This window comes from Mustela erminea, chromosome 19 (assembly GCF_009829155.1).
Source record: "Mustela erminea isolate mMusErm1 chromosome 19, mMusErm1.Pri, whole genome shotgun sequence".
Taxonomy (NCBI): domain Eukaryota; kingdom Metazoa; phylum Chordata; class Mammalia; order Carnivora; family Mustelidae; genus Mustela; species Mustela erminea.
In genome coordinates this window covers 28071250-28095638 of record NC_045632.1, presented here as the reverse complement: position 1 = coordinate 28095638, position 24389 = coordinate 28071250, and the positions used below count along the sequence as shown (strand labels likewise).

Genomic DNA, 24389 nt, shown 5'->3' with positions numbered 1-24389 from the left:
AAAGGTCTCAATAAGTATTCTTTTCTCCATGGCAATCTCTGTCATTTGCATAAATTCGATGAGAATCTGTTCCCCTTGTAAGAGATGATCTCTTTAGTTCATTTAGTCCCATGTTAATTCCTGTTCAGTTTGGATGCAGCGTTCAGTTAGTTCTGGAAATTCTTACCCATTTCAGTTTTTTTTTTTTTTTTTAAAGATTTTATTTTTTCATTTGACAGACAGAGATCACAAGCAGGCAGAGAGGCAGGCAGAGAGAGAGGAGGAAGCAGGCTCCCTGCTGAGCAGAGAGCCCGACGCGGGGCTCGATCCCACGACTCTGAGATCATGACCTGAGCCGAAGGTAGCGGCTTAACCCACTGAGCCACCCAGGCGCCCCCCCATTTCAGTTTTGATCTTAAAGATATTGAATATCTTTACTTGTTGTTTGTCCTAACAGTCCTTTTTATGAATCTTCTACAAGAGGAAACTTATTTTTTTTTTTTAAGGTTTTATTTAACCATTGGAAACATTGGTTATTTTACCAAGGCTATGACTGGAGTGTCCTTTTTTTTTTTTTTTTAAAGATATTTATTTATTTATTTATTTATTTGACAGAGAGAGAGAGAGATCACAGGTAGGCAGAGAGGCAGGCACAAAGAGGGCGAAGCAGGCTCCCCACTGAGCAGAGAGCCTGATGTGGGGCTCGATTCTAGAACCCTGAGATCATGACCCGAGCCAAAGGCAGAGGCTTAACCCACTGAGCCTCCCAGGCGTCCCCTGGACTGTCTTATTTGAGAGAGACATGCATAGACTCAGATATGACCAAACAGCTTTGAGGAAGTGAGGTTGACTTTATGAAACCTGGAGCCAAAAAGCCCCTTGGAACTGTTGGCCTGGTACCTTGCTTACAGGTTCCCAGCAGCCTCACCAGGTGAGTAAAGAATGTCATTTCCGGACAGGTGCAGGAACCTCAGAATACACTGGAGATTTCATGAAGAGGAATCTGCACATTGACAGGTATTGCTGACATCTCTGATGGCAAGTACTTGGCTTGGCTTCTGGCCTCTCTCAACTTAGAGATCCCTTACAAGAGTCCCAGCAAAGCAAATTCTAAAAGATCTATATGATCAATCATTATTCTTGCTGACCTTATGTAAATTAGGCCAAGTCTGTCAAAACGGACCTTGTTTTTCAAATAAATTAGTCCTGGTTTGGCTATTGCTGGTTTAAAATGAGGGTTATTTTAGAGAGAAAAATTATGTTTCAATAACACACCTTTGTGGATGTCAAATCCTAGATCTGATTGTCTTTGAATGTTTGCCATTTACTTAAACTAGAGAACTTGAGATAAACTTCAGAGAAATTACCGCAGTAGCTCATGTATAGACAATCTTCTTGGTTGTTATTCTGTGGGGATAATAACAGGACCCCATGGGCATATGATGATTTGAACAACTGGGAAATGGGATCAATTCCCTAAGGATTGTATAACGCAACTGGCATCTTGAAACATTCTAGGGGGCTGGGATGATGAATTTTTTTTCCTGAAAGTCAGAGCATATCCAGTCTATCGGGTTAACTATGGACTTTGTGGAGATAATGGATGACCCCACTTTCCCTATGATTGGACTTGATGATGCAGCTGGGGATGCCCTTATCTCCTGAGACAAGTCTTCTCCCACTTGCCAGTGATTCCTCATAATTAACACACTGTTAAGGCTGTACCTCAAACAAAGAAGTCTTCTTGGTAGTATTATCCCTTAGTTATATTTATCCTAAAAGCCACTTCTCTTGACAATTGCAAACAAAGGCTTTAGCCAAGCATACAACAGTTCTCCTGGTCGGAGCTTCAAAGCTCACTATGGGACCATCCCTGATTGTAATGACTTCACATCAGGTCCAGAGTGTCTTAGAGGCCAAGGCCACCAATGGATGATGGGAGGCTGACTTTAATTAAATACCAGGCTACACTTACAGATTTGCCTGAAATAACACTTGAAACCTGTCAAACTTTAAGCTCCGCTACCTTTATGCCTGGACCTGACCTTGTCCTTCTATAGAGCGTAAGTGTTCAGAGGTTACTGGTCTTGTTTATGCTAGTCAACCAATTTTTTTTTTAAAGATTTTATTTATTTATTTAACAGACAGAGAACACAAGTAGGCAGAGAGGCAGGCAGAGAGAGGGGGAAGCAGGCGCCCCGCCGCGTAGAGAGCCCGACGCGGGGCTCGATCCCAAGACCCTGAGATCATGATCCAAGCTGAAGGCAGAGGCTCAACCCACTGAGCCACCCTGGTGCCCTAGTCAACCAAATTTAAAAGATGCCCCTATTGAAAATACAGATGACAGTTGGTTTACTGATGGCAATGGTTTCATGGAAAAAGGAGTAAGAAAAGCTGGGTATGCTGTAGTGTTCACTTGTGCTTTGCAATCACCAAAGCACTATAAATTAATATTTATTCTGACTCCAAATATGCTTTCCTAGTCCTACATGCTCACAGAACCATTTGGAAGAACAAAGGATTATTATCAAGCCATAACTCCCCAATCAAATAGGGGCCTGAAATTATTACTCTACTTAAGGCTGTACGCCTAAGGACAGAACTATAATTCACCTCAAAGGACATCAAAGGATAGGACCTTAGGATCTAGGGGAAACAATTTGGTAAACCGTGCAGCCAAGAACATAGCACAAGATAAACAAATATTAAGTCTAAGAGAAATTGTCCTTAGATTTGGACTCCCGGTGTCCCTGCAAAGTAACAATGGACTGTCTTTTATTACACAAATTCAAAAGATGGCCCTCCAAACTGACTAGCCCTTGACACCTTGACTGCAGTTGAAAGGGCCCGGAATTATATGACTACCTCCTAATGGGACCCAATGGCTATATGGCTCTAACTTGTGTTCATGGCTTCCCCCAGGCTGCACAGACCCCTGTACTCTGGGTTTTGCTTAGAGGCACGGATGCATTATTAAGACCATTATCAACCTGGTTAACCATCCAAAGTTAAAATAATGTTGGACAAGTTCTATGTCTCATTGGTATAACCAACTGACATCCATTTTAGTTCCCTCTTTGGGACTGGGGAACGTTGTTCGGCACATAGAAACTCTTAATAAGTACACAAAGCCCTCAGTGACGCTCAAAATAGCATTTATCTACTAAATACTGAACTAACACAAATGTGTAAAGCAGTTTTACAAAATAGAACATTAGATATCTTAACTGCTACACAAGCTGAAACGTGTGCTGCTATCATAAATACTGAATGCGATGTGTATGTTCCAGATTAACACAAAGTATTTCTGGGACTCTGACATGAATACTCAAGTTGTTGCTTTAAGGGTCCCTGGGCAGCTTGGTCGTTGTTGGCTCAGGTCAGGATCCCCGTGTACTGAGATAGAGACCCACATCTGGCTCCCTGCTCAGCCGAAAGCCTACTTCTCCCTCTCCCACTCCCCCTGCCTGTGTTCGCTCTCTTGCTGTCTCTCTTTCTGTCAAATAAATAAATAATATCTTTTAAAAAGTGGATGCTTTGAATGATCCATCTCTTTCCTTTAATGATTGGTTCAACTCCTGGACTGGAAGAGGATTTTTGTCCACTACCAAAGGACTTTTTTTTTTTTTTTTAAGATTTTTAACCCACCAAGACATGCGTTGGTAATTATCTGGGGTCTCATGACTGAGATTTTCTTAGACGATAACAAAATGACCCTTTCCCAGTAATAGCTAGCCCCTCAGGGTCCTGGAAACCTTGCTTCCAGAATTCCTTCGAGACTTACACTATCCCTAACCCCCTCCCAACCTGGAAGGATATAATGGGTCACTCCTTAATGACCCCAAGTGTAGCTCTTTCCACCCAGGGGTCCTGTCCCTGTGCTTCAATAAAACCAACGTTTTGCACCAAAGATGTCTCAAGAATTCTTTTTTGGCCACCGGCTTCGAACCCTAATGTTTCCTACATCAATAATCTATCATCGAAAAATATTTTATTGCTCTCTCACTAGATTAGGTCCTTCTTAGGACTGTAGCAGCTTCCTCTTCTGCAAAAGGATGTCCTACTCTGTCCTCAGACCCGCCCATCTCCGGAGTTTCTGGAAAATATCAGAAATGTTTTAGCAAGAGTTATCAAACAAGGGGCGCCTGGGTGGCTCAGTGGGTTAAAGACTCTGCCTTGGGCTCAGGTCATGATTCCAGGACCCTGGGATCGAGCCCCACATCGGGCTCTCTGCTCAGTGGGGAGCCTGCTTCCCCCTCACTCTCTCTGCCTGCCTCTCTGCCTACTTGTGATCTCTGTCAAATAAATAAATAAAATCTTAAAAAAAAAAGTTATCAAACAAGAGCTAATTTTGTGTGGTCCTCTTTTACTTAGAGACAACTTGCTTAACCCAACACACTCAAAAAACAACTGGGAAACTGTAGTGAGTATGAACCTTTAATAAATAAAGCGTAATAAATAAATAAATAAATAATATGTAGTAAGTGCAAACCCCTACTAAATGAAAAACAGGCAAAAGGAACAAAATACAAACTAACCACATAGCAAATAAGCCTAGACCATATGCATGTAGTGGTAACAAACTAACCACATAGCAAATACCACATAGCAAATAAGCCTAGACCATATGCGTGTAGTGATAAGATTAGCGCGGAGTAACAAGTTGTAAATATTATAACTTGTGCGAAATATCGTAAACCAAAACATGTTTATGACATGTGTATGTTTTTGGTGTGTAAGCGTAAGTGATGTAATATGTTTATGAAGGAGACTTAGCACAGTATCTAAAGAGGCATCGGGTTGGACTGAGGCGAAGCGGGTTCCCTGTCAGGAGGACATCATCGCCGGTGCTACCGATGCCCCGGCAGTTTCGTTGCCGACCACTCGCTGGTTCTCAGTCTCAACTTTTGCGGTGACCTCTCTGTCTAGATTGTGAGGCGACGTCTCCTTCTCCGTGACAACGTCAATGGACCGTGACCCGGCCACGATAGTGGTGCAGACCTCGTCCCAATAAAGATCAAGTGAGTTACATCATAATCCATCTATCTCCTCTTTACACGCTGCGACCTCCTGGCGGGACGCAGGGGTTTTGCTCGCAACAGAAACACTCTAATTTTAGTAAATTTAAATACATCTTTGCTAATTTTTTTGCTAATAGTTTTTGTAAATAAAAAGGCTTTTATAACACAACTTAGGGGCACCTGGGTGGCTTAGTCTGTTAAAATGTCTGCCATGGGCTCAGGTCATGGTCCCGGAGTCCCAGGACCATGACTGGGATCTGGCCCCCTGCTCAGCGGGAGGTTGGCTTCTCCAGCTCCGTCTGTCCCTCCCCCTGCTTCTGCAATCTCTCTCAAATAAGTGAAATCCTTTTTTTTTTTAAGATAAAAAAAAAAGATTTTATTTATTTATTTGACAGAGAGAGAGAGATCACAAGTAGGCAGAGAGGCAGGCGGAGAGAGAGGAGGAAGCAGGCTCCCTGCTGAGCAGAGAGCCCAATGCGGGGCTCAATTCCATGACCCTGGATCATGAGATCATGACCTGAGCTGAAGGCAGAGGCTTAACCCACTGAGCCACCCAGGCGCCCCTAAAGATTTTATTTATTTATTTGGAAGACAGAGATCACAAGTAGGCAGAGAGGCAGGCAAAGAGAAAGGGGGGGGGAACAGGCTCCCTGCTGAGCAGAGAGCCTGATATGGGGCTTGATCCCGGGATCCCGGGATCATGACCTGAGCCGAAGGCAGAGGTTTTAACCCACTGAGCCACCCAGGTGCTCCAATAAGTGAAACCTTAAAAACAAAAGCAAAAACAAAAACCACACGCCTTAAATATGTTTTTTAAAAAAAGATTATTTATTTATTTGACAGAGAGAGAGAGAGAAAGATCACAAGTAGGCAGAGAGGCAGGCAGAGGGGGAGTGGGGGAAGCAGGCTCCCTGCTGAGCTGAGAGCCCGATGCAAAACTCGATCCCAAGACCCTGAGATCATGACCTGGGTCGAAGGCAGCAGGAGCTTTAACCCACTGAGCCACCCAGGCATCCTAACGTTCCTTGTTTTTTTATTTATTTGACAGACAGATCACAAGTAGGCAGAGAGGCAGGCAGAGAGAGAGGAGGAAGCAGGCTCCCCGCCAAGCAGAGAGCCCGATGCAGGGCTCAGTTGCAGGACCCGGGGACCATGACCTGTGCCAAAGGCAGAGGCTTTAACCCACTGAACCACCCAGGCGCCCCAACGTTCCTTGTTTTAAGAGACTTCCGAGATGCCTCATTTTCAAACAAGGGGCCCTGGCGGCACCTGGCTGTCTCAGTTCATGGTGTGTAGGACTTTTGATCTCAGGGTAGCGATTACTTAAAAATAAAATGGAAACGAAAAGTCTTTAATTTAAAAAAAAAAAAAAAAAGGTGGCCTGATTGCCCCCCTCCTCCCCACACCCAGTCTTTTCCATACCCCGCCCGCTCCATTGTAATTCTGAGTGGCTGGAGATGGGCCTTTCTTCTGTAAAGTGAGCTTCAGTGTGGGGGCGGGGAATCGCCGGAGAGGAGACTGCACTCCCAGAGCGAGGGAACTGGCATTCCGGTTCTTTGGAGCCTCCCCTCCCTCTCTGTCTCAGTCTGGGCGCTGGGGGACTGCTTAGAGGACGGGCGCTCACTTGGATTCTCCCCCAAACCTGCTGTTTATCCATCTTCACTGTTTTAGTAAACGGCCCAGCATCCGCCAGGTGTTCAACCAAGAACCTGTGGGTCAGCTTTGGTTATTTCTCTTTTCCCCTCCCCCAACACTCCTTAAAGCCCATCCATCATGTCCTACCACTTTTTTCCCAAACTGAATCCCAAATTTTCTCACTTCTCACCTCGACCTCTACTGCCCAAGTCCTGGCCACCATCACCCTTGCCTGGAAGATTGCAAGATCCCCTCAACTGTTTCCCTTTCTGCTGCCTCCCATCCTCCAGATGTAGCCAGCGGTCCTGTCCCTCCCTTACGTAAAATTTTCCATTGCTTTCCTTTGCACTTAGCATAAAGTTTGAATAATATTACTTACTAGGGTGACCAGTTTGTCTTGGGCCGAACCGGATAATTGATCATTCTCACGGCTTGGCTTGGTGGGTTCTGTCTCTGACAGCCTCTGTCACTGCTTCTTAGAAGACTTTCTGCCACCTCTGTCTCCTCCCCCATTCCCTAAACTTCCCTCTTTGGTTTATTTGACTCCACTCACGTGGGCGCTTTGTCGTTCCATGAGAGGCCCAGGTGTCTCAGGGCCTTTGCACTTGCGTCGCCGTGGAGCTCTTTTGCCCTTGGCTTGCTCTTGCATATTGGGTTTGGCTCAATGTTCCCTCCCTCAGGAGTCCTTGGATCACTCCAGCTTTTACCATGATTGTCAGGCCCCCACGCCTTCCTACTTATTCATTGTGGAATTTGAGGCTCTCTGTGCTTCACTTCCCACAAAATAGAGATGGGCGTTATCCCCAAAGGGCTGGAGTGGCGGATATAGTAAGATACCCCTTGCTCAGGCCTCAAATCGCTGCTGAAACAAAGAAAATTCTTCATAGCAACGGTAATTACCGCCCTGTCCTGTTTTCTTCCTAGCTCCTGTTAATATTTGATCCAATCACATTTATATACTTACTAATTTCATGTTTATTGTCTGTCTTTAACTAGAATGTTGAGCTGCATCCCGGTGAAGATCAGGTTTATCTCCTTCAGTGCCTAGAATGGTTGCCTGGCACATATCAAAAGCTCAAGATGTGTTAAATGTGAATGAAGCTTGATGTTTGCTCACAATGGGAGTGTACCTAATGCTACCCAGTTGTACACTTAAAAATGGCTAAAATGGTGTATTTTACCAAATAAGGAAATGTATAGTTGGGTGCTTGGGTGGCTCAGTCGATAAGCGTCTGGTTTTGGCTTGGGTCATAATCCCAGGGTCCTGCGCTCGAACCCCGCGTTGGGCTTCCTGCTCAGGGGGAAGTCTGCTTCTCCCTCTCCCTCTGCCCCTACTTGTGCTCCCTCTCTCGCTGTGTTTCTCTGTTCAAATAAGTAAAAATCTTAAAAAAAAAAAAAAGAAAAGAAAAAGAAAATGTACACTAATGCCACGTAATACATACTTGATAGCTTTGATGGTTACAAAAAAAGAAAATGGAATGACAGTCTGAGCATCCCAGGAATGGTTAGCCCCTCAGAGAGGGGACAGCTTGGGACTGCAGGTTTCAGGGACTTTTTTTTTTTTTTTTTAAATTAACATAACACTCCTCCTTTTCATTATGTTCCGCAGCGTACGTGCCCTCCTGGGGAGGTGAGCGGGAGGTGGGGACAGGAAATCCCAGAAGTCCTGCCTCCAAGGTTGAATTCTCCTAAGAAGAACTGGGCTTTTTTTCTTCCTCCTCGTGCTTCTGGAGCCCCTCAGCCCGCTACGCACGGGTTGTCACTCTTACATGGACAGAGTTTTTGCAGCCGAACGTGCCACTTACCGGCTGCGGGATCTCAGGTAAGTTACCTGACTTCCTCTGCTGCTGTTTTTCCCTTTTAAATGTTAACAACAATAAGAAAAGCTCCCTTCCGGGATTGGTGTGAGGGCTGAGCACAATAAAGCATGCAAAATGCTTAGAGAAGTCCCCACCTTGGTCATCGTTAGTGTTACGGAAATGTTTGCTGTTAATATTTTTATTATCCATCCAGATACTTAAGCCAAAAATCTACGAGTTGTTCATGTTCTTTTCCCCATTTCCAGTGTTCAGAATGGATCTTGGAGCCATTCACTTTTTCTTCTAAATATTCTCAAGTTTTGCCTTTCCTACTCGTCTTTACCCTGTTCAGAGACCTATCCAATGCGTCTTCGTTTCCATGTGGTCTACCAGTTGTTCCAGCGCTATTTACTCCTAGTCAGCCTCTTCCCTGTTGGTCTTCCTGGAGAGTGCTGTGCTGTAAAAGTTTCTATGTGTGCAGGGATCTGTTTTGGAGTGTGTTCCATTGGCCAGTGGTTAACGATTTTCCTTCCTCCTCATTCCTTATGGGCACTGCATTAGCAAGTCCGTGCTACCTTCAAAACACCTTTCAAATCTGTTTCTCCGTGCATTGCCACCCCGCCATCATTTCTCAGAGACCATCGCAATGGCTCCGATCTACTGCCTACCTGCACCTTTCCCTGTGGAACTCCCCTGCCTCTAGCCATTCTCCTTAGTGATGTAGGAAAGATGTTGGGGTTTGAAGCCCATGGCCAGGAAAGAAAATTCTTGAGACATTTTTGGTGCGAAAAGGCGGCTTTGTTAAAGCACAGGGACAGGACCTCTGGGCAGAAAGAGCTATACTGAGGTCAGGAGGAGTGGCCCATTGTATCCTTACAAGTTAGGAGGGGGTTAGGGATAGTTTAAGTATCCAAGGAATTTTGGAAGCGAGGTTTCCAGGACCTTGAGGGGGCCAGCTATGTTGGGAAAGGGTCATTTTGTTATCTTCAAAGAAAATCTTAGCCATGAGACCCTTCTTGTGCATATGGGTGGGTCATATACTTGGGGGGAATGATTGCCAAGATATATCTTAGGGGAGGGTAGAGATGAAGGAAGATTCCAAAGGAAGTTTTTCAATGTTCAGGTAAACTTACAGGGTCCTGGGAGTAGGGCCTTTAGAAAAAGTATCAGTATCAGACAGTTGAGTCTCTAGAGGAAAGTCACGCTGCCTGCTTCAAGGACTTGTCAATGGGCAGTAAGGGAATTTAATAATTTTTCTTCTGCCTTTGTTTCCCACATCACTTAGTGCAATCCAAGAGGCCACTTTCTTTTTTTAAAATGGCATAATGTTTGATATGTACAAAAATGAAGGACGCCTGTGGAGGTTAAGAAGCATGACCACAGAACCGTCTGTGAGCCCACCTCCCTACCTAGGAAATGGAACAGTAGTAAATTCTTTGATGTCCTGAATGACCTCAACACTACTGGGAACTTGTTCTTTAAAAAAAAAAAAAAAAAAGTTCTTTTAAAACTATTCCTTTGCTTTTTTTTTTATCTATCTATCATCATTTATCAAGTAATCTCTACTTGAACTCATAACCCCTAGATCAAGAGTTGAATGCTCTTCTGACTGACCCAGCCAGGCTCCCCACCCGTGCTTTCTTCTATAGTTTTACTACATGTATATATATTCCTAAGCAATTTATTATCTGTTTTTGCTTGTAAATTTTACAAAAATAGTGTCATATTGTGAATACTCCTCCGAGAATTGGTTGACTTGTTTACCAGTACTGATTCTAAGATCCTTTTGTGTTGGTGGATGTAGCTACTGGACAGTCTTTTCTTTTCTTTTTTTTTAAGATTTTATTTATTTGTTTGTCAGAGAGACAGTACAGGCAGGCAGAGGCAGAGGGAGAAGCAGGTTCCCCGAGGAGCTAGGAGCCCAGTGGTGAGACTCGATCCCAGGACGCTGGGATCATGACCTGAGCTGAAGGCAGCCGCTCAACCAGCAGAGCCACCCAGGTGACCCTGGACAGTCATGTTTCTGTTGCTACTTAGTAATCCACCGTAGGATCCATTATTTGCTGCTAATAGGCATTTGATTGCTACTTTGCTTTTCTGTCTTATTCCTGTTACGAACGATGCTTGTTCGTGTCACCTGGTGCACTCCCATAGGGGTTTCTTCTAAGTACTGGCCTTCATCCCCCCATCCCCATTCGTCTCTGTGCTTTGTCAGGACCCAGTACACTAGACACATACATTTATCCTGCTTTGAGTGGTGCAACTTGGCATTTTCTATATTATTCTGTTTAATTAAAAAAATTTTTTTTTAATTTTTTTTAAAAGATATTATTTATTTATTTGATTTGACACACAAAGAGAGATCACAAGTAGGCAGAGCAGCAGGCAGAGAGAGAGGAGGAAGCAGGCTCCCTGCCAAGCAAGAGCCCAATGCGGGGCTTGATCCCGGGACCCTGGGATCATGACCTGAGCCGAAGGCAGAGGCTTTAACCCACTGAGCCACCTAGGTGCCCCCTATTTCTTTTTTTTTAAAAGATTTTATTTGTTTATTTAAGAGCAAGAATGAGAGAGAGCATGAGCAGGGGGAGAGACAGAGGGAGAGGGAGAAGCAGACTTCCTGCTGAGCAGGGAGGCAGGACTCGATCCCAGGACCCTGGGTTACTGACTCGAGCCAAAGGCAGATGATTAACCGACTGAGCCACCCAGGCGCCTCCATTCTACTTCATTTTTTAAAACAGAAGTTGAGGGGGGCGCCTGGGCGGCTCAGTGGGTTAAAGCCTCTGCCTTTGGCTCAGGTCATGATCCCAGAGTCCTGGGATCTAGCCCCGCATCGGGTTCTCTGCTCAGCAGGGAGCCTGCTTCCCTTCCTCTCTCTGCCTGCCTCTCTGCCTGCTTGTGATCTCTGTCTGTCAAATAAATAAATACAATCTTAAAAACAAAAAAGATTTTATTTATTTTTTTGACAGACACAGGTCACAAGTAGGCAGACAGGCAGGCAGAGAGAGAGAGGAGGAAGCCGACTCCCTGCTGAGCAGAGAGCCCGAGGTAGGGCTGTGGGGCTCAGGGCTGTGGGGCTCGATCCCAGAATTCTGGGATCATGACCTGAGCTGAAGGCAGAGGCTTTAACCCACTGAGCCACCCAGGTGCCCCTAAATAAATAAAATCTTAAAAAAATAAATAGAAAAGAAGATGATCTGGGGCATCTGGCTGACCACATCCCCAGAGCATGTGACTCTTGATCTCTGGGTTGTGAGTTGGGTCATGAGTTTGAGCCCCATGTTGGGCCTAGAGCTTACTTGAAATCAAGCAAGCAAGCAACCAGGAGGATGGAGAGCATTTCGTTCTGAATGCCTAAAAAGAATTTTTTTTTAAATTTAAAAAGCTGTTGATCCGCAAAATGATTTAATGACCAACCAATCCACAGTGTGGAAAATCCCCTAGTCTAGGGGAGCCTGGCTGGTGCAGTCACTAGAGCATGTAACTCTTGATCTTGGGGTTGGAGTTCAGGTCCCACTTTGGGAGTACAGCTTACCTAAGAAAAAAAAGAAAGGAAGAGAAAGAAAAACCTGTGGTAGATTCTGGGTATGTATCTGGGAGAGAGATGCTGGTTCAGGGAGTGTGAGCATAGTCAACTTCATCAGAACAAATTGCTCTCCTAAGTAGCTAAAATAATTGACCCCTCACCAGCCCCATATTAGAATTGATGTGTATTCCACATGTTTTTTTTTTTTTTAAACATGTAGTTTTATTTTATTTTTTTAGATTTTTATTTATTTATTTGACAGATCGTAAGTTGGCAGAGAGGCAGGTGGTAGGGGCGGGGAAGCAGGCTCCCCGCTAATGCGGGGCTGGATCCCAGGACCCTGAGACCATGACCTGAGCTGAAGGCAGAGGCTTGAACCCACTGAGCCACTCAGGCGCCCCTGTAGTTCGTACTTTTTGAATTAAAAAAAAAAATTCTTCTCTTTTTTCTGAACTCCTAAAGATAGCCTCCAAAATTTTCTGCTTAACAAATTTTGAAAATTTAAATCTTTAGTCCCCAAGAACTTGGGCAATTTTTCTTTATTTCTTTATGAATTACCAATTGACCCAGCACCCTGTGCTGGATAACCTGTCCTGTCCCCATTGATTGCTCACGTTAGGCTGTCACTTACCAAACTCTTAATGTGTGGGTCCATTTCTGTGCTCTCCTCACTTCCTTTCATCAGGGGAAGACTATTCTTTTTTTTTTTTTTTTTAAGGGGAAGACTATTCTTGTCCAATACTTAGTATTCTATTTTAATTTTGGAGTGTTTTGAGTATTCTTTCTTTCTTAAAGATTTCAGTCATTTATTTGAGAGAGAGAGAGAGCGCACGCGCACGAGGGGGCAAGAAAGCATGCGTGAGCTGGGGGAGGGGCCGAGAAAGAGGAGAAGCCAATTTCCCACTGAGAGGGGAGCCCAACCCAGGGCTTGATCCCAGGAACCTGAGTCTATGACCTAAGCCACCCAGACACCCTTGTTTTGAGTATTGTACATGCTTTGCTCGCATATCCACGTTAGACTCAGTTGAGCAGGTTTTATGACACCCGCTGTTGAGACTTTGGAATTGGTACTGACTCCAGAAATCATTTTTTTTTTTTTTTAAAGATTTTTTTTATTCCTTGCCATCCGCGTGCAATTTGGGACGCCTGGGTGGCCCAGTTGGTGAAGCAGCTGCCTTCGGCTCAGGTCATGATCCCAGTGTCCTGGGATCGAGTCCCACATGGGGGGGGGGAGGTCCTTGCTCAGCAGGGAGCCTGCTTCTCCCTCTGCCTCTGCCTGCCTGCGCTCGCTTTCTCGCTCTCCCTCTTTCTTACAAATAAATAAATAAAATCTTAAAAAAAAATAAATAAAGATTTTGTTTATTTCTTCGACAGAGAGAGAGAGAGAGAGGATAGCGTGGGCAGCAGCAGGCAGAGGGAGAAGGGAAGCAGAGCCGCTCTGAGCAGGGAGCCCAAGGAAGGGGTTGATCCCAGAACCTTGAGATCATGACCTTAGCTGAAGGCAAATGCTTAATGACAAATTTTGAAAATTTAAATCTTTAGTCACCAAGAACTTGGGCAGTTATTCTTTTTTGTCCCGAGTAGTTGTATTTTTTCTTACAGATTTTAAAATTTATTTGAAAGAGAGTGCAGGGGGATGGGGCAAGGTGCGGGGAGAGAATCCCAAGTGGACATGGGGCTTAATCCCATGACCCCAAGATCAGGAATAGAGCTGACACCAAGAGTCGGATGCTCAACTGAGTCAGTCACCAGGCAACCATGGTAGTTCTATTTTCAATTTTCTTTCTTTCTTTCTTTCTTTCCTTTTTTTTTTCTTAAGATTTTATTTATTTATTTGGCAGCCAGAGATCACAAGGAGGCAGAGAGGCAGGCAGAGAGAGAGAGAGAGAGAGAGAGGAGGAAGCAGGCTCCCTGCTAAGCGAGGCTCAATCCCAGGACTCTTGGATCATGACCTGAGCCGAAGGCAGACACTTAACCACTGAGCCACCCAGGCGCCCCCAAACCAACTGTTTTTAAAACTTAATCATGTATTGACATATTAAAGTATCTCACAGGTTTGATTCACTTATTTTATTTATAAAGGTATTTTTACCTTCAAGTTAAAAAAAAATACCAAATAATACTTACCCAGTATAGAAAATCAGAATAAAGAGCAGCAGACGGAGAGGGAGAAGCAGGCTTCCTGCTAAGCAGGGAGCCCGATGCAGGGCTCAATCCCAGGACCCTGGGATCATGACCTGAGTGAGCCAAAGGCAGATGCTTAACTGACTGAGCCACCCAGGTGCCCCCTTTTTTTCTTTTTTTAATTAAGTAGTTTCCATGCTCAGCGTGGCCCAGCTCAGGGATTGAACTCATGACCCTGAGATCAAGACTTGAGCTGAGATCCAAGAGTCGAATGCTTAACTGACTGAGACACCCAGATGCCCCTCTCTAAACCTTTTTTAAAAAGATGTTATTTATTTATTTGACATAGATAGAGAGACACAGCAAGAGAGGGAATACAAGCAGGGAGAGGGAGAAGCAGGGTTCCTTCGGAGCAGGGAGCCTGATGCGGGGCTCGATCCCAGGGTGCTGGGATCATGACCTGAGCCAAAGCAGATGCTTAATGACTGAGCCACCCAGGCACCCCCTCTATCCACTTTTTAATCAGATTTTTTTTTTCCATTGAGTTATGTGAGCTCTTATACATTTTGGATATTAACCCCTTACCGGATACATGATTTGCAGATACTTTCTCCCACTCCATAGGTTGCCTTTCTATTTTGTTGATGTTTTTCTTTGCTCTATGGAAGCTTTGTACTTTGATGTAGCCCCACTTCTTTTTGCTTTTATTGCCTTTGCTTTTGTCAACAACTCCCCAAAAAAATCATTACCAAGACTGATGTCAAAGACTTTACTCCTTATGTTTTCTTCTAGGAGTTTTATGGCTTCAAGTCTTAACATTCAAAGCTTTAATCTATTTTTTTTTTCTTTTTTTTTTTAAAGATTTTATTTATTTATTTGAGAGAGAGACAGTGAGAGAGAGCATGAGCAAGGAGAAGGTCAGAGAGAGAAGCAGACTCCCCGTGGAGCTGGGAGCCTGATGCGGGACTCGATCCCAGGACTCCGGGATCATGACCTGAGCCGAAGGCAGTCGTCCAACCAACTGAGCCACCCAGGCATCCCAGCTTTAATCTATTTTGAGTTAATTTTTGTGTAGCATAAAATAATGGCCCGGTTTCATTCTTTCACAGCGGCTTAACCCACTGAGCCACCCAGGCACCCCCTCTGTAGGGCAGATTTAAGAGAGGGTTTAAAAAAATTGTAAGTTAGGGACTCTGGGGTGGCTCAGTTGTTAAGTATCTTTCTTTGGCTCTGGTCATGATTCCAGGGTTCTGGGATCGAGTCCCACATCGGGCTCCCTGCTGAGTGGGGAGTCTGACTTCTTCTTCTTTTTTTTTTCTTTTAAAGATTTTCTTTCTTTCTTTCTTTTTTTTTTTTTTTTAAAGATTTTTTTTTTATTTATTTATCAGAGAGGGGGGGGGAGAGAGCGAGCACAGGCAGACAGAATGGCAGGCAGAGGCAGAGGGAGAAGCAGGCTCCCCGCTGAGCAAGGAACCCGATGTGGGACTCGATCCCAGGACGCTGGGATCATGACCTGAGCCGAAGGCAGCTGCTTAACCAACTGAGCCACCCAGGCGTCCCTCTTTTTTTTTTTTTTAAGATTTTATTTATTTATTTGACAGAGAGAGATCACAAGTAGACGGAGAGGCAGACAGAGAGAGAGAGAGGGAAGCAGGCTCCCTGCTGAGCAGAGAGCCCGATGCGGGACTCGATCCCAGAACCTGTGATCATGACCTGAGCCGAAGGCTGAGGCTTTAACCCACCGAGCCACCCAGGTGCCCCAGTTAATGCCCTTTCATAGCCAAACAGAGTGCCCTGTTTTCCCTTCTAACTCTGTTGTCTTTGGCAGTTGCTTGGTTTATTTGTCTCTGCTTGATGTCTGGTTTCTTGAACAGCCTACAAGCTCCCTGGGAGACCTTGGCTCTTTGGCTCACCATGGCATCTGGTGCATTGTTTAGTACATAATGCATACTCAAAAAATGTTTGTCAAAGGACCAAAGGCAAGGAAAGATGAAGGAGAGAGGGACTTCTATAGCTTGGAAAGCAGAAGCAAAGCCAAATAAGGGATGCAAGGGGTCAAAAGTGGGCTGGGTTTCAAGAAGGTTGTAGAGGGGGTCCCCTGCTGGCTTGGTCGGTAGAGCATGAGACCCTTGATCTTGGGGTCCTGAGTTCGTGACCCATGTTGGGTGTAGAGTTTACTTTAAAAAAAAGGCCTTGATGGTTTTATTTATTTACTTATTAAGATTTTATTTATTTATTTGACTAGAGATATCACGAGCCGGCAGAGCAGCAGGCAGAGAGAGAGGGGGAAGCAGGCTCCCTGCTGAGCAGAGAGCCCGATGCAGGACTCGATCCCAGGACCCTGGGATCATGACCTGAGCAGAAGGCAGAGGCTTAACCCACTGAGCCACCTTGGTGCCCCGGCCTTGATGGTTTTAAAAATCATTTCATTTATGTCGTATGGAATGTATTATAGTTGTCAAAGCTTCAAATGATACAGAAATGTAAGGAATATACATTTAAGTTTATTTTTACCACCCACTCTTCAGACCCACGCCCCATCTCCAGGGTAACCACATTTATTGCTGGTTTGGTAAATATCTTTATTTTATCTACTTACACATTTTTGCATATATACCAAATACATTTATATACATACAGGGTTTTTCTTTTAAAGATTTTATCTATTTATTTGACAGAGAGATCACAATTAGGCAGAGTGACAGGCAGAGAGGGAGATGCAAGGTCCCTACTGGGCAGGCAGCCCAATGCAGGGCTTGATCCCAGGACCCTGGGATCATGACCTGAGTGAAAGGCAGACACCCAACATACTGAGCCACCCAAGTGCCCCGGATTTGTTTTTCTTTTTTGCATTCATGGATAGCATCCTTTACGGTTGTGTGAGATGCTTGCTTCATTTAAAAATATGACATGGAGGGGCGCCTGGGTGGCTCAGTGGGTTAAGCCTCTGTCTTCAACTCAGGTCAGGATCTCAGGGTCCTGGGATTGAGCCCCGCATCTGTCTCTCTGCCTGCTTGTGATCTCTCTTTGTGTCAAGTAAATAAATAAAATCTTTAAAAATACGACATGGAAATCTTTCCATTTCAGTTCAGGTAGATATGTAACCAGCTCACAATTGGTGGACATTTAGTCTGTTGAAATAGCTCACAAGTATAAACAGGGCTCAAGTGAAAGTGATTATATCAGTCAGGCAGACGCTTAACGACTGAGTCCACCCAGGTGCCCCACGTTTCACCTTTATAAGAAGAAAAGTGTTCTTGGGGAGCCTGGGTGGCACAGTGGGTTAAGCCTCTGCTTTCAGATCAGGTCATGTAGGGTCCTGGGATCTAGCCCTGCATTGGGCTCCCTGCTCAGCTGGGAGCCTGCTTCCCTCTCCCTCTTTGTCTCCCTCTCCACCTGACTCTGTGCCTACTTGTGATCTCTGTCTGTCAAATAAATGAATAAAATCTTAAAAAAAAAAAAAAAAGATGAAAAGTGTTCTGGACGGTGGTAATGGTTGCACAATATTGTGAATAGGCTTCATGAGCCAGAACTGTATACTTAACATCTGTCGTAGATTTTATATTATGCATTCTTTACTGTAATTAAAAATAGTAATTAAAAAACCCATACCGAGAGCATACAGATTCCCTTGTATTCAGAGTGTTGGAGGAATAGAAGGTTAGACTTACAAAAAGAAAAAAATCCATACAGATGAATTTGAAATGGTTCTGGGAACATATAGTCCCAGACTTCCAGATCTGTATCAAAATTTTATTAAGATTTTCTTTCTGTTTATTACTTTTGAAAATATTTATTTATTTATTTGAGGGGCTAGAGATAGAGAAAGTCCTAAACACACTGTGCACTGAGCAGGGAGACCAACACAGGGCTTAATCTCATGACCAAAGCTGAAACCAAGAATTGGACTCCTGTGCCACTCTGGTGCTCTTTTAAGAGTTGAGTTGATTTGATCTGATTTTTTAAAAATATTTTATTTATTTGACGGAAGGGAGACAAAGACTCCCCACTGGGCAGAGAGCCTGATGAAGGGCTCAATCCGAGGAGCCTGGGATCATGACCTGAGACAAAGGCAGATGCTTAACCAAATGAGCCACCTCGGTGCCCCAAGATTTTATTTTTATGCGATCTCTATAACCAAAGTGGGACTCGAACTTACAACCCTGAGATCAGGAGTCATGTGCTCCACCGACTGAGCCAGCCAGGCACCCCTAGATCTTTATCAATTGGTTCATAGATTGGTTAGGTGCTTGGCTGCAGAAATTGAATAGAGGGGTGCCTGGGTGGCTCAGTGGGTTAAGCCTCTGCCTTCTGCTCAGGTCATGGTTTTGGGGTCTTGGGATTGAGCCCTGCAGGGGTAGTCAATTTCTTGTGGGAGATGCAGTGTACATCTTCTTCCTTTGGTGGTTCATGATTCTTTCCTATAATGGACACTGAGTGTATGGCTTCCCATTCTGGCCTCCCGAGTTTATTTTAGGGAGGAGTTTCTTTATTTTCACATTTCCTCCTTTTGATCCAGATACTTCTATGAAAGCATCACTGATCAAGAGTCAAGTTTTCTTAATTCCCTGGCCTTTTGTCTTTGGTGCCAAGAAGGGCCTTTCTTGGGTGTCATGTCCCAGGCTGGAGAGAAATTGTACAGATTAGAAACCTGCTGTCACAGGGGTGACTGGGTGGCTCAGTCAGTTAAGCTTCTTACTTGGCCTCAGGTCACGATCTCAGGATCCTGGGATCAAGTCCCACATCGGGCCCCTTGTTCAGTGGAGAGCCTGCTTCTCCCTCTGCTTGCTTGTGCTCTCTCTCACACACACACAAGTGAATAAAATCATTTAAAAAAAAAAGAAAACAGAAACCTACCATCACCTTTGTGCAACAAGGAGGGGTAGGAGGGAGAAGTCAGGCACTTAACCAAGTATTGTCCATATTTATTAAGATCGTGAGCATTGAAGGGACGCCTGGGTGGCTCAGTTGGTTAAGCAGCTGCCTTCGGCTCAGGTCATGATCCCAGCGTCCTGGGATCGAGTCCCACATCGGGCTCCTTGCTCCGCAGGGAGCCTGCTTCTCCCTTTCCCTCTGACTCTGCCTTCCACTCTGTCTGCCTGTGCTCGCTCTCGCCCTCTCTCTGACAAATAAATAAATAAAATCTTTAAAGAAAAAAAAAAAAAAAAAAAAAAAAGATCGTGAGCATTGAAGATCATCATCTTGGGCCCATCGTTTCTACAAAGGTTTAATAGGCAGTAAATACAGAATGAAAATAACATGACAATTCCACATCATACAGTGGTTCTAAGTCAGGACCCAGGGTCTGAAAGTAGCCAATTGAAAATATTCATTGACACTTTTTCTAACTTAGAGGACAGAAGTTCTCCCTCTGACTCCAGGCAAACCCAGAGTCGACTTTGCCTTCAGGAAGTCCCTGTTTAAAGTAGCCATGGAGGCAGAATAGTGGGTACTGCAGAAGCACAGCTAGAGAGTTCAGGGAGGGCAGTTAAGAAGATGCAGTGCAGGTGTAAACAGGCAGCAATAGCTGATGAACCTTTTGCAGAACATCAGCGCTTCACAGACATGTTGACAGCATTGTTAGATCAAAATAACTGGAATCAAAGGTAGGATCAGTAATACAGCCTGTAACGTTGTAAATTTAGAAATCAGGAATCCAGATAAGAACTGCGAATCAGGAGGTACCTGGGTTGCACAGTCAGTTAAGCATCTGCCTTTGGCTTAGGTCATGATCTTGAGGTCTTGGGATGGAGCCCCATGTCGGGCTCCATGCTCAGTGTGAGACGACTTCTCCCTCTGCCTTTGCCCCTCACTGCCCCCCACTCCGACCTCATGATTGCTCTCTCAAATGAATAAATAAAATCATTTTTTCTTTATTAACATGTAATGTATTATTTGCCCCTGGGGTACAGGTCTGTGAATCATCAGGCTAACACATTTCGTAACACTCACCATAGCACATACCCTCCCCAGTGTGCATAACCCAGCCACCCTATCCCTAGCCCCCCACTCCAGCAACCCTCCGTTTGTTCATTGAGATTAAGAGTCTCTTATGGTTTGTCTCCCTCCAGAACCCATCTCTCTCTCTCTCTCTCTTTTTTTTTTTTTTTGAAGACCGTGTTTATTCATTTATTTGACAGAGAGAGACGGCACACCAGCAGGGGGAGCAGCAGGGAGAGGGAGAAGCAGACTCCTTGCTGAGCAAGGAGCCCAGTGCAGGACTCGATCCCAGGATGTCAGGATCATGACCTGAGCCTAAAGAAGGCACTTAACCGACTGAGTCACCCAAGCGCTCCAAAAAATGAATAAATAAAATCTTTAAAACCCCCAAAATAGGGGCGCCTGGATGGCTCAGTGGGTTAAGCCTCTGCCTTTGGCTCAGGTCATGATCGAAGGGTCCTGGGATCGAGCCCCGCATCAGGCTCTCTGCTCAGCAGAGAGCCTGCTTCCTCCTCTCTCTCTGCTTGCCTCTCTGCCTACTTGTGATCTCTCTCTCTGTCAAATAAATAAATTAAAAAAAAAAAAAAAGCAAAAAAAAAAAAAAACCAACCCCAACATGAACCCAGGATCAGCTAATAGTCCAGTTGAAAAAGACAGACTTCTTTGAGTCCTGAACCTTATAATCGGTCTGGTCTGGGCGTTTTGGGAAAACTATTGTCAGATATCCTATTACCAGATACCTTTTTTTAAAAAAGATTTATTTATTTGTTTGTTTGACAGAGACAGAGAGAGAGAGGGAACACAAGCAGGGGTCGTGGGGGAGGGAGGAAGCAGGTTTCCCACTGAGCAGGTAGCCTGATGTGGGACTCGATCCCAGGACCCTGGGATCATGACCTGATCTGCCGAAGGCAGACGCTTAACAGCTGAGCCACCCAGGCTCAAGTAATCTGTACTCCCAATGTGGGGCTCAAACCCAAAACCCCAAGATTAGGAGTTGCGCACTCCACTGACTGAGGTGGTCGGGTGCCCTGTCATCAGATGTCTTCAATTCTGGGACATATACTTGAAGGTCACCAGATGGTGTGCAGGCCCAGTCAGGATTTGGTGCTTTCTTTAAATGTGTCATGCAAATCCCAGAGTCTAGTTCCTGGAATTTGGTCACACGGGATTGGTTAGCAGTATCTGATGGGGCCTTTCCAGTGAGGCTTAAGAGAGTCTTTTGGAAGTGTGTGTGTGTGTGTGTGTGTGTGTGTGTGTGTGTGCTTTAAATAGATAAAATCTTCAGGTTGCAAGATGTGATGCTTTAAGATCTCCATCTTCTGAGCACACACTGTAAAAAGACTGCTCTACCAAAGCATTTTTTTTAAAAGTAGGCTCCACGACCCTAAGATCAAAAGTTGCATGCTCAAGGGGGCGCCTGGGTGGCTCAGTTGGTTAAGCATCCGACTCTTGATCTCTGCTCAGGTCTTGATCTCAGGGGCGTGAGTTCAAGCCCTGCATTGGGCTCCATGCTGGGCGTGAAGCCTACTTAAAAAAAAAAAAAAAAGTTTCATGCTCTACCGACTGAGCCAGCCAGGCATCCCAGCATGGCTATTTTTAATAGAAGCAATTAGGCCTTTACACTCTTGAAGTATATCTTTTATCAGCTGTGGCTCAAAGGAGGCAGGGACCAAATGCATTGGGCGTCCTATGACTGTCTCAAAGGATGAGACTCGGTGAGTTCCGAAAAAGGTGGATCTGAGATTCAGAAGGACCAACAGCAATGCTTGTGGTCAAAGTTGTTAGAGGATTTCTTTCTTCCTTCCTTCCTTCCTTCCTTTTTCTCTTTCTCTCTTTCTTCTTAAAGATTTATTTGAAAGAGAAAGAGGTTTGGCCAGTTGGGGGGGAGGGGCAGAGGAAGAAGTAGACTCCCCACTGAACAGGGAGCTGGAGGTGGGGGATATTGGGACTCTGTGACCGTGACCCGAGGCGAAGGCAGATGCATAACCTAGGTGCCTCAGAAAGTATTTAGGATTCTACAAATTTTGCCAGTTGTATCTTAATGGTGCCATTAGCGCTGAACTGAAGTATTAAGGATGGCGCGCACAGTGAAAGTGTTGTACAACTGGCTGAAGAGCACAGATTTATTGAAGCACCTCACCGGGAAAATGGGTTCGTTGATCACTAGGAAGTCCAGGAAGGATTCCCCAGGTACGTATAGTCTTTTTAACAGGATTTTAGCCACACAAGAAGCTGTGGCCCATTTACAGATGAAAGCCTTAGACCAGTGAGAAAACAAACAAACCATGACTGAAACATATCCCATCCATGAGATGGGAGGAGCTGTATGAAACCGATTGGCCAGACCTCCATTGGGCCATGGGCAGTTCACAGGGTCTGGGTGCAGACTGAGCACGGGTCCTTGGACTGGACTTTGGACAGGTGGGACACAAGAGGTAGGCACTTTGTAGCCTTATTAATATTCCTCTGCCATTATTTGTTCAGGAATGCTATCACTTTGGTTTAAGGCACATACAGTAGTAAGTAGTGGGAATTTTAGAATTTCTGGAATGGCTGGAACAGTATTGGGTCCAAACCAGAGTTCTCTCTTTTTTAGTGAACCAACATTTATTAGATTTCCAATATTTTTCCTTTTCTGGGGCCAATTGTTCAGTGTCTTTTGTCAATTTTTTCAAATTGTCATTTGAGAGAACATCCCTCTGGACCGTGACAGAGGTTGACTATTGGTTTCCTTGAGAGAGAATTTTGGCTGGAAATAATCGGTGAGGTGGTTTCCGCTGGCCTCCAGGGGGTTGAGTCTGGAATGCCAAGGACATTTAATAGCCGGAGCAGCTGGCAAAATTAGGGCATCAATCAATTTTGGGTATAGAAGCCATTTTAAATTTCATTCCCATTCGAGGTAAGGAAACCTCACTGTTTCCATGCCATTCCCAGGTTATGAGCTACTTCAAAGGGGTATCAGTTATCTGTACGAATGTCTGCGGTTTTACTTCCATCTGAGGTACAAGCCCGAGTAAAGGTGTATCACAGCCCATTGGGTGAAGGAGCCAGAGGCAAACACGCTGCCTCACTGACATCAAACAGTTGCAGTAGCATGCCCAGCGCAGTATTTAGCATTTTCATCCTTTAAATAACATCCACCAGGGGGCGCCTGGCTGGCTCAGACAGTGGTGTACGGCTCTTGATCCCGGGGTTGTGAGTTCGAGCCCCATGTTGCCGTAGAGATTACTTAAAAAAAAAAAAAAAATCTTAAAAAAGGACCCATCAGGGCGCCTGGGTGGCTCAGTGGGTTAAGCCGCTGCCTTCGGCTCAGGTCATGATCTCAGGGTCCTGGGATCGAGTCCCGCATCGGGCTCTCTGCTCAGCAGGGAGCCTGCTTCCCCCTCTCTCTCTGCCTGCCTCTCCATCTACTTGTGATTTCTCTCTGTCAAATAAATAAAATCTTTAAAAAAAAAAAAAAAAAAGGACCCATCAGTAAGCCATGAAAAATCTTCAGCTAGAGTAGTTTTCTATAAATAGTAACGGGGAGGCAAGAGGTGATTAGTCAGGGTGAAGCAGTCACGAGGGGTCTCATCTGTGGAGGTGGGGTCGGGGGGTGTGGTGGGTAGAATCTGAGCAGGGTGGAGGTTATTGCTTCAAGAAGTTATAGGAGGGGTGCATGAGTGGCTCAGAAGGTTGAGCATATGCTTTCCGCTCAGATCATGATCCTGGAGTCCTGGTATTGAGCCCCGCCTTGGGCTCCTTTGCTCAGCAGGGAGCCTGCTTCTCCCTGTACCTCTGCTGCTCTCCCTGTTGTGCTCTCTTGCTTGCTCTGTCAAATAAATAAATAAAATATTTTTAAAAATGTTATAGGAGGAGCAGTTAGTGGAAGATGTCATAGGAGGTGAGGTGATTGGCAGCAAAGGGTTGAGTGATGGAATTCAGGAGGGCTTTTGATGCAGGGGGCATAAGGCTGGTTAAGAATGTCCTCTGGCAGTTTCTTCAGTCACCTTAACCAATAGGGCAGTGGCAGGAATGGCTCTAAGGCAAGGGGGATGTCCCCAAGCCCCAGGATCCTCTTGTTTGTTATAATGCCCTATGGATTGATGATGGTCTCTCTGTTTTGGGGTGAGCACTTAAAGGGATGTCCTTCCCTCTCACATACAAAAAGTAAATAGGAGCTGATAGGATGGCCAAGGGCAGGGGACTTTATTTGAGGCTTTTCTTTAAAGTCTCAAGAGCTATGTCCTCCTGATCTTTCTAAATAATAGGGTCAGTTTCTTTTTTAAAAAAAAATATTTTTTTAGGAATTTATTTATTTATTTATTTATTTTTAAGATTTTTATTTATTTATTTATTTGACAGACAGAGATCACAAGTAGGCAGAGA

General features: G+C 44.8%; 1 protein-coding gene across 2 annotated transcripts in view; it reads left to right on the top strand.

The window, feature by feature from the left end:
* The window catches only part of LOC116579626, an 89476-nt gene that overhangs the window by 7161 nt on the left and 57926 nt on the right, over positions 1–24389 (top strand). Inside the window, exons 3-5 of one of the 2 annotated variants that reach the window (XM_032325183.1) lie at positions 939–996; positions 4909–5000; positions 8245–8457. The gene's annotated coding sequence lies outside the window, so the exon portion shown is untranslated. Of the gene's footprint in view, positions 1–938; positions 997–4760; positions 5001–8244; positions 8458–24389 lie in introns of those variants that run through there. The other variant, XM_032325184.1, reaches the window with a different exon arrangement.